General features: G+C 45.7%; 1 protein-coding gene across 2 annotated transcripts in view; it reads left to right on the top strand.

The window, feature by feature from the left end:
* The first annotated feature begins 12,279 nt into the window (after positions 1 to 12,279).
* Ankrd6 (ankyrin repeat domain 6) overlaps positions 12,280 to 19,144 on the top strand; it is a 146,859-nt gene continuing 139,994 nt past the window's right edge. The window contains exon 1 of one of the 2 annotated variants that reach the window (XM_011249919.3): positions 12,280 to 12,418. The gene's annotated coding sequence lies outside the window, so the exon portion shown is untranslated. The remainder of the gene's footprint in view (positions 12,419 to 19,144) is intronic. The other variant, NM_001012451.1, reaches the window with a different exon arrangement.

Below are 19,144 nucleotides of genomic sequence, written 5' to 3'. Positions count from 1 at the left end.
GGAGGCAGAGGCAAGCGGATTTCTGAGTTTGAGGCCAGCCTGTTCTACAGAGTTCCAGGACAGCCAGGGCTACACAGAGAAACCCTGTCTCGAAAAAAAAAAAAAAAAAAGAAAAAAGAAAAGAAAAGAAAAGCAAGTAAACATAAAACAACAGCCCAGAAACCACTGAGCTTGACCAAAGAGAAATGGGGAGGAGATGGAAGGTGACATGCGTGTTCGCTATACCCTTGTGTGCTGGAATACCTGGCAGGCATACAGTTTGAGAGGCAGAGCTTAGAGGCTTCAGGCCAGCTCCAGCTGCACTCTAGCCTGAACTTGTTACGTCCTGGTCAGTTCTAAGTCACAAGTTGCCACATGCTCCTTCTACCATGTTGGACTTCAGGCTCAAATAAATTATTCTTTCTTAAATTGTTCCTGCCAGATATTTTTTGCTACCATTGTCACAAAAAGCAAAACCATAACAGGACTGGAGAGAAGGCAAATCAAATTCTTGTTTTCTACTCTTTAGCTACTGCCTTTTATTACAAGGTAACCCCTTTCAATCAAGCTATAGTGACCAATTTTTTAAAAAAAAGGCATTTATCGCCGGGTGGTGATGGCTCATGCCTTTAATCCCAGCACCTGGGAGGCAGAGGCAGGTGGATTTCTGAGTTCGAGGCCAGCCTGGTCTACAAAGTGAGTTCCAGGACAGCCAGGGCTACACAAAGAAACCCTGTCTCGAAAAACCAAAAAAAAAAAAGGCATTTATCATATTGTCTTTTTAATTTTTAATTTTTGGGGGGGATAAGGCATTATGTCTCTCAGGGCTGGACTCACACTCAATATGTAGCTGATTATGACTTTGAACTTCTGAATTACCTAGCTCTGCCTCCCAAGTGTAAGGACTATAAGTATATGCCACCGCAACTGGTTTGTACTGGGATCAACCGGGCTTTCATGCATGCTAGGTATGGACTCTAACAATGGATCTGGAGTTCCAGCCTTTCTCTTTTAGTTTAACTTACACATTAGTGTGTGTGCGCGCACGCACGTGTGTGTGTGTGTGTGTGTGTGTGGCAAAAGCATGTGTGTGTGATATGTCCAATTGTGTACATGTGTGCACATGCACTTGTAAGACCCCCAACTCTCAGTCAGTGGTACTTACAATGCAAAAGCAAGAGGTTTATTTTCTGGCACGTTGGGGTCAACCTTCAATTAGTCCCTCAAGGTAAGTTACTAAGGAAGCGACCCCGAATGGCTATTACAAGCAGTTTTTGTCTTTTTTTTAGGGGGCACAGGTTACATCAACAAGGTTACAGTTCAAATTTATTGGCTTAGCATATTGACCTTTAAATCTATTAGCTGGCAAGCATGACAAGCATTTGAACTCTACCTGGGACTTTCCAGAGGGTCAGGTAACCATCAGTCAGTACATTCTGAGAATTTTTTTACTCACGAATGTTCCTGTGGGTGGAGAATGGAACTTGGCCTAGCCTTGACTCCAGGCAGGAGGGGGAAGCTGTAAGGAGGGTGTGGGACTGGAAAACCCCTTAGGGTCCCTCACACTCAAGTACACATGACATTGTATGTGTGGGTATGGAGCCCCAGAAACCTGTCTGCTCCTCCCGCACTTGGCTCTCACATGTGTGCACTGCACAGGTTTTTGCAATGGATTCTCTGCTCTCATGCTCGTGTGGCAAGAACAGTCAAGCTATCCACCCCTCTACCTTGCTGCTTTGAGCCAGGTTATATAGAAACATGCAAGTTAGAGTTTCAGGATAAGACTGAAACCCATCTCAGGAATGCAGCCTAGAGTGAGATGTCCACATGGCTGACTGGAGTCCAGAAGGGCTTAACCCCCAACTTCTTCATTGTTTTTTCTTCTCCAGATGAGATTTTGCTATGTACCCCAAGTTGGCTTTGAACTAGTGATCCTCCTACCTCTGGTCCCAAGTGCTATGATTAGAGGCATACACCACCATTGTTGTTCCATCCAACATGAAGCCGTACTTTTATTTATTAATGAAAGACAGCTCAAATTTCAAATCAAGCTTCAGTTACTTTTGACACACCACAAAAGCCCTTCATTTTCAGGTGTTTACATTACTGATTCTGCAATAGTGGGGGGCTGGAGAGATGGTTCAACATTTAAGAGCAATGACTGCTTTTTCAGAGGTCCTGAGTTCAATTTTTAGTAACCATATGGTGGCTCACAACCATCTGTAATGAGATCTGATGCCCTCCTCTGGTATGTCTGAAGACAGCTACAGTGTACTCAAATACATTAAATAGATAAATCTTTTTTTTTTTCTTTTTTTTTCGAGACAGGTTTTCGCTGTGTAGCCTTGGCTGTCCTGGAACTCACTCTGTAGACCAGGCTGGCCTCGAACTCAGAGATCCGCCTGCCTCTGCCTCCCAAGTGCTGGAATTAAAGGCGTGCGCCACCACACCCGGCATAGATAAATCTTAAAAAAAAAAAAAAAAAAAAGCACCAGGCGTGGTGAAGCACACCTTTAATCCCAGCACTCAGGAGGCAGAGGCAGGTGGATTTCTGATCTACAAAGTGAGTTCCAGGACAGCCAGGGCTATACAGAGAAACCCTGTCTCGAAAAAGAAAAAACAAAAAAACAAAAACAACAACAAAATGCTACTGAGGCTAGAGGGATGGCTCAGTAGTTAAGAGAGCTGTTATTGCCTGGCGTGGTGGCGTACACCTTTAATCCTAGCACTTGGGAGGCAGAGGCAGGCGGATTTCTGAGTTCGAGGCCAGCCTGGTCTACAAAGTGAGTTCCAGGACAGCCAGGGCTATACAGAGAAACCTTGTCTAAAAAAAAAAAAAAAAAAAAAAAAAAAAAAAGAGCTGTTGTTGTTTGAATGGGAAATGTGTCCCCCAGTTGGTGAAACTCTTTGAGAAGGTTGTGCATCCTTTAGAAGGTACAATCCTGCCGGAAGAAGTATATCACCTAGTTATGACCTCACCCCACTTCTTGTCCCCTGCCCTCTCTCCTCTTCTGTGTGCAACTGAGATATGATATCTCCACATCCCCCTCCTACTGTCATGCCTGCCTGTTGCCATGACACTTCAATGTTTTGAACTCCAGCTCTCTGGAACAATAAACAAGAATAAACTCTTCCGGTGAGATGGCTCAGCGGGTAAGAGCACCCAACTGCTCTTCCGAAGGTCCAGAGTTCAAATCCCAGCAACCACATGGTGGCTCACAACCACCCGTAATGAGATCTGACTCCCTCTTCTGGAGTGTCTGAAGACAGCTACAGTGTACTTACATATAATAAATAAATAAATCTTAAAAAAAAAAGAATAAACTCTTCCTTATATAGTTGCTTTTGGTTACAATATTTTATCACAGCAGGGAAGTAACTAATACAAGCATGGGCTACTCTTCTGGAAGACCAGAGTTCAATTCCCAGCCCCCACACTGGGTGTCTCACAACCATCTGTAACTCCAACTCCAGAGGATCTGATGCTTCTGGCCTTTGAAGGCCCTTCCCATACAGGTGCACATACTTACAAACACATTCATATATATATATATATATATATATATATATATATATATATATATATATATATATATATATTATATACTAAATCATTACTGTTGTTATTCAGAGTTCAGGCTATCTTCCCTCTCAGCTAACATGTTTGCTCATGACATCCCTGGTTTGCTTGCATGATTGTTTAGAGATTGGTCTCTTTATTTTACCCAGGCTGGCCTCTACCTTCTTGTAACCAAGGGGCTTCCGTTCTCAGTCTTTCTAGTACCTGAGGTGACTCTCAGGAGAGTTTAGGACAGTGACTATAGAAGTGTCTATGATCCCTGAAGGTTCCATGTGGACTTAGCCTTCTCTGCATTCTTTTTATTTCAACTCTTCTCCTTAGTGGACATCCTTTCTGCTTTCTGCTGCTGCCTGGTGGCCTTGTGTGATTGCCTGTATGGAACCTTGTTCCTCGGGCTTTGATACTGATCCATCAGTGTTGAATTCTGTTCCACACTAATGTGAGGAATACAAAACCAATGATGGCAGAAAACACTCAAACTTTTCCCTTTTTTTTTTTTTTTTTGGTTTTTCTCGAGACAGGGTTTCTCTGTGTAGCCCTGGCTGTCCTGGAACTTACTTTGTAGACCAGGCTGGCCTCGAACTCAGAAATCCACCTGCCTCTGCCTCCTGAGTGCTGGGATTAAAGGCGTGCACCACCATGCCCAACTAACTTTTCCCTTTCTTAAAAAAACAAACATATGTATTCATTTTGATATTGTGTATATATGTGTTTTTGCCTGCCTACATGTATGTGCTCCATGTGCATGCCTAGTGCCTGCAGAGGTCAGAAGAAGACATTGGATCTTCTAGGACTAGAGTCATAGACAGTGTGAGCCACCACGAAAAGTGCTGTAACCTGAACCTGGGTCTGCAGCAAGTGTTCTTAACACTGAGCCGTCTCTCCAACCTCTTAAGATTATTTATTTTACTTCTGTGCAGGTGTGTGTGTGTGTGTTTGTACACATGCATTTGGATGCCTGCAGAGGCTAGAAGAGGGTGTTAGGGTCCTGGAGCTGGAGATATAGGACTGTGAGCTGCCCTGATGTTGGGAACCAACTCTTGTCCTCTGAAAGAGCAATCAATCCTAACCACTGAGCTATTTTTCCACCTCCCCAAACTTCTTATTTCACAAGAGAATAAGCCAATACTTACCTTCCCTAGTCCAATAGACACACACAGCATGCGGGTACTTTCCTAAGAGTAATGGACACTTACATTATACTCCCCCTCAAAGTGTATAAATGAGGCATAGTAATACATGGCTGTAATTCCAGCACTCCCTAGGTCCTGCCTGGGCTGAATAGATGCCATATCTCTCCAGGGACAGACCTGACTGAGACAGGATTTAAGGGGATGAAGAAAAGACAGCTAGACGCACAGAAAACCCAGGAAGCCATAAAGGAGAAATCAAAGTACTGAAAAGCTCAGCATGTGTGTTACATAGAGCTAAGCAGAGGGGCGGGGTTATTACATAGAACTGAGCAAGGGGAGGGGTTATTGCATACTGATAAATAAGGGGCGGGGTTATTGCATACTGATAAATAAGGGGCGTGGTTACTACATACAGATAAACAAGAAGGCAGGGTAATTACATGCAGATAAACAAGGAAGTGGGATTATTGTATACAGATAAACAAGGAGCTGGGGTTTATGGTATGCAAATGAATTGAGGAGACAAGTTTAGCTCATCTCAGTAGAAACAATCTTCGTAGGGTGCAGTCTTCAGAAACACATCCAAAGGAAGAAAGTTATGATGAACATTTTCTGCACACATTGTCAACATCTGCACACAGACCAGAAGGGAATGCTTGCTATTTCTCTCTAAGCTTCACCCTGGGAGGGAGAAGGCTTTGCCATTTCCCAGTGGGTCTGAAGCTTAGGAGTCCTTAACAGGTCATGCAAAGTCAACAGCACACATTCTCAGGGCCGGAGAGATGGCTCAGCGGTTAATAGTGCTAATTGCTCTAACAGAGGTCCTGAGTTCAATTCCTACCAACCACATGCTGGCTCACAACCATCTGTAATTGGAAGCGATGCTCTCTTCTGGTGTGTCTGAAGACAGCAACAGTGTACTCATATAAATAAAATAAATAAATCTTTTAAAACTAAAATTTAAAAAATGGGGGGGGGAACCAAACAAACAAACAAAAAAACAGCACACATTCTGTGTTTGGCCACAGCTTTGGGGACAGCCCCCAACTCTAGTTGCTCGGGAACCCCCTGAAGGTCAAGCTGCACATCTGCTACATATAGGCAGGGAGGCTGAGGTCCAGCCCGTGTATGCTCTTTGGCTGGTGTTTCAGACTTCGAGAGCCCCAAGGGTCCAGGTTAGTTGACTCTGTTGATCTTCAGTGGAGTTCCTATCCCCTTTCCTTCCTCCTGTGGGATATGTTCTTCTAGATGGGCTGCTTTGTCTGGCCTCTCAATGGGAGAGGAAGCACAGAGACTCACAAAGACTTGAAATGCCAAGGTTGGGGGATACCCAGGTGTCCCCCATCCACTCAGAGAAGAAGGGGAGGAGGAAGGGGGTGTCCGGAGGGGGTCAGTGAGCAGGATGCAAAGTGAATAAGTTAAAAAGAAAAAAAGAGTGATTGGCTTGTAAAATGGCTCAAGATGGTCCAGGCACTTTCTGCCAAGCCTGATGTTTTGAGTTTAAACCTGAGGACCCACATAGTCGTAGAAATTCTGCCAATTTCTTCGAGTTGTCCTCTGACCTCTGTATGAATGCCATGGTACATGTGCTCCACCCCCACCCCCAGCTCCATGTTGGACATCTCTGGAAGCCTCAAGGTCTGCAGTGAAGAGTGAAACTCAAGAGAGCACCACCTTTGCAAGCACGGAGCCTAAACTTCCAAGAGTTTGACCTCAGGGTTTATTTTTCTCACACATTTAAACACAGTAAAACTGTGGGAATAGGTTTCCAAAGGACAATTATCACAACAAAGCCTTAGGCTCAGCTATGTAGAATCTCCCCAGTAAGTCAGCAAAGCACCTTAACAATAGAAACGAGTTTCACTGACTGATAAACAGTGCTCAGGAAAGCCTAAGGAGGGAGGATTTGTAGTGAGCATAAGAATAGAGTCTACTACACTCACAGTCAGTTATTGGATGGAACACTGGGCCCCCAGTGGAGGAGCTAGAGAAAGTACCCAAGGAGCTGAAGGGGTCTGCAACCCTATAGGAGGAACAGCAATATGAACTAACCAGTACCCTCCAGAGTTCGTGTCTCTAGCTGCATATGTATCAGAAGATGGCCTAGTCGGCCATCATTGGGAAGAGAGGCCCCTTGGTCTTGCAAACTTTATATGCCCCAGTACAGGGGTATGTCAGGGCCAAGAAGTGGGAGTGGGTGGATAGGGGAATGGGGGGGGGGGAGGGTCTGGGGGACTTTTGGGATAGCATTGGAAATGTAAATGAAGAAAATACCTAATTTAAAAAAAAAAAGAATAGAGTGTACTGATGGAGAATAGGGGGAAAAATGGGACCTCTTTCATAAGGATGAGTTCTATTCACTGAGAGACAAAGTTTAGGATTAGGGCCTAAATAATAACCCAGGATTTGGGGGGGGGGGGAATTCAGGAAGGCTGGCTCCAGCAAAAAGATCACCAGGTTGTCAGACAGCATTCTCTCCTGCCTTCAGGGTGACTGGGGTCAGTCAGTTCCCTCCTTTGGAAAAAAAAAAAACAAAAAAACTAGGCTCATGCAACAAGTGTGGTTTCTCCAATGCTTTCTTTAAGCTGTGCCTCCTACACTCTGAACGTTCTCCCTGACAACACACACATAAATAAATGTAGCTCAAAGAAAAATATGCGTATAAATATTTATAATAGCTTTATTCATAGCAACCCAAACTATGAACCCAAAGGATTTCCAGCAGGTAAATAGCAAAATAACAAGCTGCAGCTTACCTACATCATAACCATTAACAATAAAAAGAATGAACTATATACACAAAATTTGGGTGAATCTTAGGAACATATGCTTATGGTAAAAAAGATAGTTAAAAGTCTCATTCTGTATGATTCTGCTTTTAAAGATTTATTTATTTATTATATGTAAGTACACTGTAGTTGTCTTCAGACACACCAGAAGAGGGAATCATATCTTTTTTACGGATGGTTGTGAGCCACCATGTGGTTGCTGGGATTTGAACTCAGGGCCTTCAGAAGAGCAGTTAATGCTCTTATCCACTGAGCCATCTCACCATCCCCAGATTCTGCTTTTATAACATCTTTTTTATTTAATATTTAAAAAGATTTGTATATTTATTTATCTTATGTGTAAGAATGTTTTACCTGCCTGTATGTGTGTCTGGTGCCCTCACAGTTCAGAAGAAGGCAGTGGATCCCCCTAGAACTGGACATTAAGATGGATGTGAGCCACTATGTGGGTGCTGGGAACTGAACTCAGGTCCTCTGTAGGAGGAGCAAGTGCTCTAAACCACAGAGCCATCTCTCCAGCCTCTTGGTCAGTGTTTTATCTCAGCAACAGAAACCTAACTTAGACATTGAGTCTGGAACAAATAACTGAATCTACCAATGTAATCTACCACATACTATGATTTCAAATAAAAATTCTGCGTTTCTTAAGGAATCCAACAAACCAATTTTAATATGTCAATGGGAGGGCTAAGTAAACTTGAGTTCCCCACGCTCAAGTAATAATGAGGCACAGTGGTATTTGCCAAAACCCCAGTATTGGGCAGTGTCTTTGTTAAAGTTTCATTGCTGTAAAGACAGACACATCATGTCTAAGGCAAACATTTAATTGTAACTGGCTTACAGTTCCATTGGTTTGGCCTGCAATCATGGTGGAAAGCCTGGCAGTCTTCAGTCAGACAAGGTGCTGGAAGAGCTGAAAGTTCTACATCTCGACCAGAAGGCAGCCAAGAGGAGACATCAACTGCAGACAACCAGGAGGAGGTTCTCTTTCCCATTGTCTGAAGCTTGAACCCTAGGACCTCTCAAAGCCCACCTACACAGTGACGGCTTCCTCTAACAAGGCCACACCTACTCCAACAAGGCCACACCTTCTAATAGTTCTACTTCCCATGGGCCAACCCTCTTTAAACACCACCACAGGTGGGTAGGTAAAAACAGGTGGATGTGGGGGGGGGGGTGTCCTTTGGCCCAGTTAGTCTAGATCCAAGAGGAGGTTCCAGGTTTGGTGAAAGGCTTATAGAAGATACTTTACATTCTTTATCTTTCTCTCTCTCCCTCAACTCTCCTCCCCATGCTCTAAATAAACTCTATTCTATACTATATTTATGGCTGGTCCCTCAGGAGGAAGGGATGCCTCAGGATGGGGCCACAGAGGCACTCCCTTCCCCCACACCATACTGCACCTCCATCAAACATATCCCTGATTTCCTTTTCTTTTGTATAAAACACAACAACATGCACACACACACACACACACACACACACACACACACAAGCACAAATATTCCAAGTAACAAATATACTAGTGGAATCTCAGAAACGCAATGCCAAAGGGCAGGGATGTGGCTCAGTTGGCCGAGAGCTTGCTGAGCATGGTCTAAGTCCGAGGTTAATCCCCAGCACTGCATAAAACAGGATGCATGCGGTGATGCACGCATGCAATTCCAGCACTTGAGGAGTAGAAAGCAGGGGGTGCTACCAGACATTCAAAGTCATCCTTGACTAGCCTGGGCTACTCAACCCCTGTCTCAAAAGGAAAAAAAAAAAAGGAAAAAAGTTGTATAGGCAGCAACAAAGTATTCATTTGTCGAAAAGGTCAAAAAGAACCATATAGTGTTAATAAGAGAGTATAAAGTTCAGGGTGGACACTAGAAGAACATGATTATAGAGGGACCCATGGAAGGCTTCCTACAAAAGCAAAAGCCGGTTTGTATGGTAACAAACATAGAGACCAAAACATTGCTGAAGGCTGAATAACTAACGTGAAAATAACAAGTGCAGTCAACTTGTTAAAGAAAGGTTGGTGGAAAGAAGAGCAGGCCATATGATCACTGAGCAATGACCCTTGTCATTCACTAAGTAGATGTCTTTCTCATTCACGTGCAGCAATTTGAATGGGAATGCCCCCACCCCCACCCCCAGCTCATATTTGAATACTTGGTCCTCGGTTGGTGGAACTGTTTGGGAAGAATTAGGAGATGTGGCCTTGTTTGAGGAGGTGTCATTGGGAGTGAGCTTTGAGGTTTCAAAAGTGCACACCATTTCCAGCTAGATCTCTCTGTCTGATGAGTGTCAGCTACTGATGTAACACCATGCCTGCCTGCGGCCATGTTCCCTGAAGGACACTCTGTAACCAAAGTCTTAACCAAATATTTTCTTTTCTCTTTCTTTCTTTTCTTTCTTTCTTTCTTTTTTTTTTAAAGATTTACTTATTTATTTATTTCATGTATGCGGGCATACTATCATTGTCTTCAGACACACCAGAAGGTGGCATCAGATGCCTATTACAGATGGTTGTGAGCCACCATGTGGTTGCTGGGAATTGAAGTCAGGACCTCTGGAAGTGCAGTCAGTGCTCTTAACTGCTGAGCCATCATCTCTCCAACCCACATCTTCTTTTATACGTTTCCTTGGTCACGGTGTCTTATCACAGCAATAGGAAAGTAACTAAGGTGGGTGGGAGGGCAGTTAGAGAAGCCTGGCTGCCAGCTGTTCCTTCCAAAGGAGCAAGAATGGAGCTGCGGGCTGGGGACCTTCCTCAAATCCAGGGAGATTTAGGAGTTTCTTTTCATTGGTTCATCTAAACTGTGGCTCCTTGGAGATAAGATCTCCACGACAGCCCAGGCACTGCCTGGAATTCCCATTAATCAAAGTCTGGGTACAAATGCAGACTAGTCAGCTCCCAGGGGAACTCACGGATCTTGCAGGATGGCGGGATTTTTTTTTGTGTGTGTGGTTTTGCGGAGGTTGTTGTTGTTGTTGTTTTTGGATCTTTTGTTTGTTTTTTGTTTTTTTCTCGTCCAATTTGCTTCCACTGAGCTGCTCCATTTTTCACCCAGCCCCTTCTCCTCTTTCATTTCTTTCCTTTTTATTTTTCAAATTTTAACGACCCATCCAATGAATTTCACTGAGACTGTTTACAGGAGGAATCATGGTTCCTTCATGAGAGTTACAACACTGAAGAACCCCTCCCCCCACTCAACTGTTAACTGCGTGTCAATCCTTAGGGAGGGGAGAGGATTTCTCACTGTGGATAAAAGAGAAATAATTACTTTGAAATGTCACGTTTACATACTTTACGTCGGGAGCTCTGGAGTTTAGTTGAGACCTGCTCGCAGAGCAACCTGGAGCTCTTAGTGGGTAGGGACAGGACAGGCGCCTCTCCTAACAGTTTCAGGTTGGGAGTGACAAGATTGAAAACAAATTTCTCCCAGAAGAGTTTTCACACTTTGCTAAATAAAACAGCTGCTGAGACTGGGAGGGAACGGCGGACGGGGGTTGGGGGTGGGTGGTGGGTGGTGGTGGTGGTGGCGGCGAGGGTGGTAGGGGGCGCAGAGTGGGGGAGCATTCCCAAATAGTTTCGGAGGATCAAGTGCTTAACTCTCTTCTAGGGTGGGCGGGGAGGGGGTTTTGGAGTGTCTCCTGTTTGAAGCTTTCAGGAGGCAAAAGGAAACAGATACTCTAAGGAAAAGGAGGTTCTCTCCTTGAAACCCAGCTATATTCCAGAGAGGGTGTGAAAAAAAAAAATCGCTTCACCGTAAATTTATCACCAGCCTCAGGTAAGATCGAAGCGTCATGTTCACCGTTCTACCTGCTGACCTCTCCACCTCTGTGAGCAAAAGGTTCCATCACTCATTTGTCATCAGATCGTGTGTGTGTGTGTGTGCGTGTGCGCGTGTGCGTGTGCGCGTGCGTGAGAGAGAGAGAGAGAGCATGCACATGCGCGCGCATGCATGCCTGCATGTGTGCATGTATGTGTGTTAACTTTCTTGCTTGCATTTATATGTATATCGGTGCTGAGGGATTTGAATTTGGGTTCTCATGCTTCATCAGAGCGCACTTTACCCACTAAGTCCTGAGCAGCCAACCCCATGAGATTTTTCTTGAGTAGAATGGCATTCATATAAGGCTGGAAATAGCATTGATTATCTGAGCCTGGTCATTGGGACTGCTATGAATTTGAAATAAACACATTCTTTGAAGTAACCTTTTGTTTACATTAGGCTCCAGGCTTACCACACTCCTAAATCGCTCAGTAAGTTGTTCTTTTTCTTTTCTTCTTGAGGCAGGCTCACATAGGCCAGATGTTGCAGACATTTGTTGGAGTGTAACCCCCTAGTTTATGCTGCCCGGGGAGCTCTTTTAGGTACTGAAAAAGTAGCTGTGGCAGTGAGAGACAAAAACAGTCAAGACAACAGTATGTAAGGCGTACTTGGAACCCGCGGGTGAGGACTGATGTCCCTGCTGGTCCTTCACCAGGCAGCAGCGGGAGAGAGGATGCCCGACCCTCTCTTTGCAGCAGCTTCCTCGGTTTCCATCGGCTCCAGAAAGCCGGCCACAGGTGGAGGGCTGGAGGGTTCTCCGCTCAGTCCATCCAATTGGTGCGCCTGGTGCCCGATGCCGCTGAGGAAACAGCCCTCAGCGCGGGTGTCCTCCCGCTGCTCGTGGGTCCCAGTGGGAGCCACCCCGCACCTCCGGGATGTGCGGTTCGGGAGGATCGTGTGCAATGACCAGCGGCCGCTGCGGGGCGCTGTAGCCCTGCGGACAGCCGGGTGGGGCGTGGCCCGAGGGGCGTGGCGTGGAGTATGGGGCGGGGCCGGCGGGGCCCTCAGGCATCCAGGCCACGCGCGGTGGAGCGTGGGGCGAGCGGCTGCGGGCAAGGAGCGCAGCGGCCCGCGAGCTCCGTGCGGAGCGGCCGGCCGGCGCGGGAGCGAAAGGTACTGGGCATAGTCGCCGGCTCCTGCGAGTGCTAGTAATCCTCCAGGAGCGCTCATGGGGACACTGGGAGGGGGCGTCGCTGGCAGGGGCGCGCTCCTTAGTGGCCGTCTGGCTCCGGGCGCTCTCGACGTCGCGCGTGTGGGGAAGTGCTTGCCCTGCAAACTCTTCCGCAGCCCAGGGCAAGGGCAGTTCCCACGGTCGTTTGGAGCACGGCTGGTCCCGCGGGGCCTTAGGGCCTTGTGCGCCGCCTTTCGGGCTCAGGATTCTCTTACTTGCCTAGGGCATTGAAATGTATCGCTTCCTGTAGATTTGGGGAGCTGGAGAGAAGGGGGATCATTATGGCTGATCCAAAAGGAGTTGTACTTTGTGAAGCTGGCCAAGAACGTTTCCCCCGAAGTGCATTGAGAGAATTCACGTGGTGGTAAGGTGTGTGTGTGTGTTTACCACTTTGATGGCATGAGACTGAGTTGTGAAACCACCAGTTAGGTGTGCGACTGGAAAACCCACGTCTTCAAGCCTTAATAGTTAGAGCTGTGAACTGAAAGCATCATACATAACCTTGAAGTTGACATCAGGCTTTATGGCGGGCATCGTTCCTGTGAGGCGAGGCTCTTGGCTGGTGGTAGCCATGTGTATTAAATTGATACTGATTGAATGTAATGGAAAGAACTTGGACAGTGACCAATCACACCCAGGTGCGAGGTTGTCCCAAGTGTTCAGATTGATACTGACTAACGGTTTCTCATCTTTAAAATATCTGTTACGTGAGTAGTTGGGATAATTAACTTCCTTTGTTACCCTGATTGTATACTTAGCATATGGTGAGTAAGTTTTGTTTTGTTTTATCCTGAGAATACAATGGCCAGAGGATGGCTCATCTGGCAGACTCTTGCCACCAGACAATTGGAGTTTGATTCGCAGAAGGTGTGACAAGGTGGAACTGACTCTCTCACCAGTCGTGGTGTCCTCTGACCTCTTCATGGGCTGAGGTTCATACACACACACACAACATAAATAAACTAGGAATTCATATTACAATTAGGAGGGGTTTCTGCCCTCTCAGCTTGAGGGAAGGAGCAGTCTGAGAAAAAAAATGAGGGAAAATTGGACACCAGACAACAGTTAGTTATAAATTGTTGAGAAGTCTAACCAAAGCTGATTTTTAAAATCAAAACCATCACAATAAAAATGCTAGCCCAAGGGGCTGGAGAGATGGCTCAGCAGTTAAGAGCATTGGCATCTCTTCCAGGGGACCCAGGGCCAGTTCTCAGCACCCACGTGGCAGCCCACAACTTCACAAATATCTGCAACTCCAGTTCTAGTGAACCCAACACCCTCACACAGCCATGCATGCAAAACACCAATGCACATCAGCTAGAATAAATAAATTATAAAAATGCCAGGCTGGGGGTCCATGCCTGTAATTCCAGCCCTCTGGAGGCTGAGGCAGGGTCATTAGTTTGAGGCTAGCCTGGGATACACAGCAAAATTCTGCCCTCAAAACAAAACACCCAGCCTTGTTTGTTAACTCCTTGTTTGACCTTGGTAGCTAGGACCAAATGTTAACCTTCGCATTCTCCTTAGCCCATCCGTGTTTCCAAAGCCGATATCTTCCATATGAAAGCCCAATAGCTTGTGCTATAACTCAGCTTAGCAACGTGGCACACAGCTAATTCCCAAAGTCCTCTGCTCCACCCAGACAGATTCTGGTGCCTTCTGTGAACTCTTGCTCAGAGAGATGGAATACAAGAATAGCTAGCAGGCACAAGTACCCCATTACCCAGCCGAGGAACCCTTCAGTTACCATCCCCACCCCTATCAAATCACTGCTCTGCGTGTCGTCTTAATTCCCCCTTTGCTTCACATTTCCACAACAATTTAGAGCATTCTCGAGTTAAAAGCAGGATATCAAGAGGAAAGCGGAAGCCAGGGAAAGCTTACAGTTTGAGCGGGAGACCGTGGTTTCCCTGTGGTGGACTCGGGCGTGTTCAGTCTGTGTAGAGAACTGTGTCTTCCCCTCACTTAGAGGCTTTAATTTTAAAAGCTTGCTTGAGTCCCTAAGAATTTGGAAAACAGTAATTTGTGACCCTGTGTCTCAGGGAAAAGGTTTTGTTTTTTTTTTTTAAATACAGCTCTCAAGAGAACATTGTTAGGGCTCTGAAGGGTGAAACGCCGAGTGTTCTTTCCCAATGGCTTTACCCCACAACTCTTTGTTCCTTAGTGTGTTCTGTCTGTCACTGTTATTTCTTCAGGATAAACACAGCTCTCCTTCAGTGGTTCCTTTTTTCTTTTCTTTTCCATGAGACAGGGTGTCTGTGTGTACCCAACACACAGAGATCCTCCTGCCTCTGTCAGAGTCCCTTCAGTGACGGTTGAACAGCAAGCTCTGAAGTCTCACCTGAAGGAAAGCCTCCTGGAGAGGCCCTGGGGTCTTTGCTGTGTAAGGGAGCTAGCTTGTCCTGGTATTCTTAGGTGTAGGTAGGAGTGGGTAGGTGAAAACAACTAGGTAGGTATTTAGCTTCCACTTGAAAAAGTGATGTGTGTAAAAGTTCTATTTATTTAATTAAAAAAATTTTTTGAGATTTTTATTTTAAATAAAATAATATTTGATTTTTTTGGGGGGGTGTTTTGCCTTTGTGTAAATCTGTGCACCGTGTGTGTGTGTGTGTGTGTGTGTGTGTGTGTGTGTGTGTGTGTTTGCAGTGCCCATGGAGATCAGGAGACTGGAGTTAGCAGGTTGTGAGCAAGTGGCCGCTCTTCCTTTGAAAGAGCAGAGAATACTCTAACCCCGAGCCATCTTTGCAGTGCTGTATTTATTTATGTACGGGCAGGGTGTTGCTATGTAACTCTGCTGGCCTCAGATTCATGGCAGTCCTCCCTCCCTACTGTGTCTGAATGACAAATGGGGGGAGGGGGGCATCTGCTTGCCTGGCTCCTGGTATGTTTAAGTAGCCAGTCACTAGCAGTCACTAGCCTGTGCCTGTCCTGTGTCTCCTCAGGACACCACCCCTCTCATTTCCTGTCCACAGCAATTTTTCCATAACAGCCAGCTCTGGAAATCCAGCTATTGTAGGTACAGATTGGGAGTCCCGTGCTGTGTTCCCTATCCCCCACCCCCAACCCCACTACGGTTTCTCTTTGTAGTCTGGCTGTCCTAGAACTTGATCAGTAGACCAGGCTGCCTCAAACTCATAGAGATCCCACTGCCACTGCTGGGATTAAACATTTGGGACTCAGTGCTTCAGCTGGGATCAGCACTTGGGGACGATGTGTTCAGTACACTCAGCTTGTTAAATGTAATAGATAGATGACTCCCGTGAATTACAGCTGCAGAATACCCAGCCAAGGGTCCAGAATAGTACTCGAATCTGGAAGTATGCTTACGGACTTGCAGACTCTATGATTTTACTTATGTGGCATCACACCTGGAGTAGTCAGATTGACAGGGACAGAAAATGGGTTTTGGTTTACAGCGGGTATGGAGAGCATGCTGAGAAAGCATGAGCTCTGAATCCAGTGGTATGTTTGAAGTTGTTTCTTTCTATTTTTTGTTTGTTTGGTTGGTTTTTGGTTTTTTTGAGACAGGGCTTCTCTGTGTAGTTCTGGCTGTCCTGGAACTCACTTTGTAGACCAGGCTGGCCTCGAATTCAGAAATCCGCCTGCCTCCGCCTCCCGAGTGCTGGGATTAAAGGCGTGTGCCACCATGCCCGGCCTTTTTTTTTTTTTTTAAGATTTATTTATTATTATATCTAAGTACACTGTAGCTGTCTTCAGATGCACCAGAAGAGGGCGTCAGATCTCATTACGGATGGTTGTGACCCACCATGTGGTTGCTGGGAATTGAACTCAGGACCTTCAGAAGAGCAGTCAGTGCTCTTAACCACTGAGCCATCTCTCCAGCCCTGTTTCTTTCTATTTTTGAGATTATAATATGCTTATACCACTCTCCCCCTAATAGTATTTTAAAATAAAATTTCAGATTAGCCATTTCTGTTCATGATGCCTGTCTGTACCAGGGCACTGAGTTCAGGGACAGTGTAGGGTGGCCAGAGAACCTGAGATGACATCATCTACCTCTCCCACCACCTCCTCAAGCCCGGGCCGGGAAGAGATGTAAAATCTAGTTGTGCTCAGATTGAAAGGCAAGCATCTATGTTATTTACTGGGGGGGTGGGGGGGTGGGGGAGGGGGTGGTGGTGGTGGTGGTGGTGGTGGGTGGGGCTCCAGTCTAAAGATGAAAGATTTATTTATTATTATATCTAAGTACACTGTCTCCACTTGCTAGGCACATTGCTTGACCACTGAGCTGGAGGGCTAGCCTCTGAAATGAAGTCATTCTGTCCTGATGAGGTAAACTTTCATTCTGAGCCTGCCTTGGTTTTATTCTTTTTTTGTTGTTGTTGTTGTTGTTTTTTTTGTTTTTTCAAGACAGGGTTTCTCTGTATAGCCCTGGCTGTCCTAGAACTCACTTTGTAGACCAGGCTGGCCTCGAACTCAGAAATCCGCCTGCCTCTGCCTCCAGAGTGCTGGGATTAAAGGCGTGTGTGTGTGTGTGTGTGTGTGTGTGTGTGTGTGTGTGTGTGCACGCGCGCGCCACCACGCCCAGCAGATTTATTCTTTGTTTCAAAGTATTTGTACATTGTATTCTGCTTTGTTCAGTAGGCGTGGTTAAGAGAGCATCATTTGCATATTGTTAGAAAGAGTGTGAAACACCACCTAGAATTTACCTAATCACAGTGTTCCTGAGCCTGAGGTGCCTTCCTTTTCCCTCCCCTCCCCTCCCCTCCCCTCCCCTCCCCTCCCCTCCCCTCCCCTCCCCTCCCCTCCCTCCCTCCCTCCCTCCCTCCCTCCCTCCCTCCCTCCCTCCCTCTCTTTCTTTCTTTCTTTCTTTCTTTCTTTCCTTCCTTATCTAAAATGGTAGAATTGTAACTTGCAGGCTTTTCTCACATATATGCTTCTTTATTCACTTTCACGTTAGAAGCCTTTTTAATAAATTGTACTTAAACCCTTCCACCCAGACATTCATGCTGTGCATTGTAACAAACAGCTCTAGAACTCAGTGGTCTAATCCGGGGGAGTATTTATCCAGTAAAGTTGGTGGTTTACACAAAAGCCAGTTGGTTATTTCAGGCTGGGTAGCTCTCCTGGGCAGTTCTCCTTCAGGCCAGTCAAGGGTCAAGATGCCTCCTTCTTTGTAATGGCACTGTCTTGGATTCCTGGCCTGAAAGCTCAAGGCAGAAGAGAGTGTGGAGGCGTACCATGCTTGGCCAGAGCCAGCTACATCACTCTCCTTGAATTCAAGGAGTACCAGCCTGGGCTATGCTGATGGATACAATCTGAATTTCACTTCGGAGGCTGAAGCAGGAAGATTGAGAGGATTGGCCATGGTATAAGACCCTATTTCAAAAGTATTCAAAAACCTTAAAAGACCAAATAAGCCAGTCTTTTTACTGGCCACTTAAGTGTAACTGCTTTCATGGATATTTCCTGTTTTCAAAACACACACACACACACACACACACACACACACGGTTTTTACAGTATAGGTGTGGATGACATCTTCATATAGGGCATAATTGTATCATAATTGCTCTAAGAGCAAATAAAATGGGATTATACCATCTATGTTCAAGAACTTACTAGCGACTGAAGGATATTGGCTTTATTCAGTCATCTGACCATAGAGAATCGTACATTTAAGACAGGAGTGAGGAGGGAGATTAGCCCAGGACAAGAGTCTGCATGTCTCAGTGGCTTCTTAAATGTTATCATCACCGTTTAAACTACTAAAGACTGCTGGCACGCTGGTAGTGTGAGACTTGTTTCACCTCAAAACAAAAGGCTTTAGCATGGGATCCGTCACGTAGTCACAAAATATGTGTCATTTGCTTTTTATAGGAAACTAAAATTATATAGTTTGGTCCCTCTTAATTGCATGAAGTAAATTTGCTCCAGGAAAGCCCATTTAGCTCTGTCTAGTGTCTGACAGTTAAGTGGGGGACAGTGAAAGATCCTGGTACCCAGGCAGCCAAAAAGAAGGCTTAATGATGTTCACCAAGCACAGCCTTGCTTAATTTATCCATTAGTAGTTGGGGTCCTGCTGTTCTACCAAAAAAATAAAAAATAAAAAATTGAAATCTTTTGCGAGGTGGAATGTTCTCCAACCAGTGGGCTTAACCCTCAACATCCTGAGTAGCTGGCTGCTTAGACAGGCACTTTACCAACGGTGCCACTTCCATGTATAGATACATAGGGAGAAGATTCATCCTGCCTATATGTGTGTGTAGGGGCAGAAAAAGTAATTTCACTTCTGCTTCTCCGAGCTCTCAGCTAGGAACTTTGTGACAGAAAGACATGAGAAGAGAGCTGAAATTTAACTGTATGCTTTTTCTTCTTCTGAGACAGGCTTTCTCTGTGTGGCTCCGGTTCCCTGGAACTTTGTAACCAGGTTGACCTCAGACAGAGAGAGATCCTCCTGCCTCTGCCTCCTGAGCCCCGGGATTACAGGTGTGCACCCGCATTTTATAGACGTGCGGGAGGAAACTCGGGGTGGTAGAGACCGGTGACTTAAGTTTGTTTTCAGAGAGGGGGCGACACACAAAGGAAAAGGACCTTAATTTTTAGGGCTCGTAATTTGTTGGAGAGCTAAAGGCTTAGCACCAATTTTTCAACATAGATTTCTCTGGTGTCCTCTTGAGACTTATAAGAAGCTGAAGTGAGATGCT

This window comes from Mus musculus, chromosome 4 (genome assembly GCF_000001635.26).
Source record: "Mus musculus strain C57BL/6J chromosome 4, GRCm38.p6 C57BL/6J".
NCBI classification, from domain to species: Eukaryota; Metazoa; Chordata; class Mammalia; order Rodentia; family Muridae; genus Mus; species Mus musculus.
This window is presented reverse-complemented; position numbering and strand designations above follow the sequence as displayed.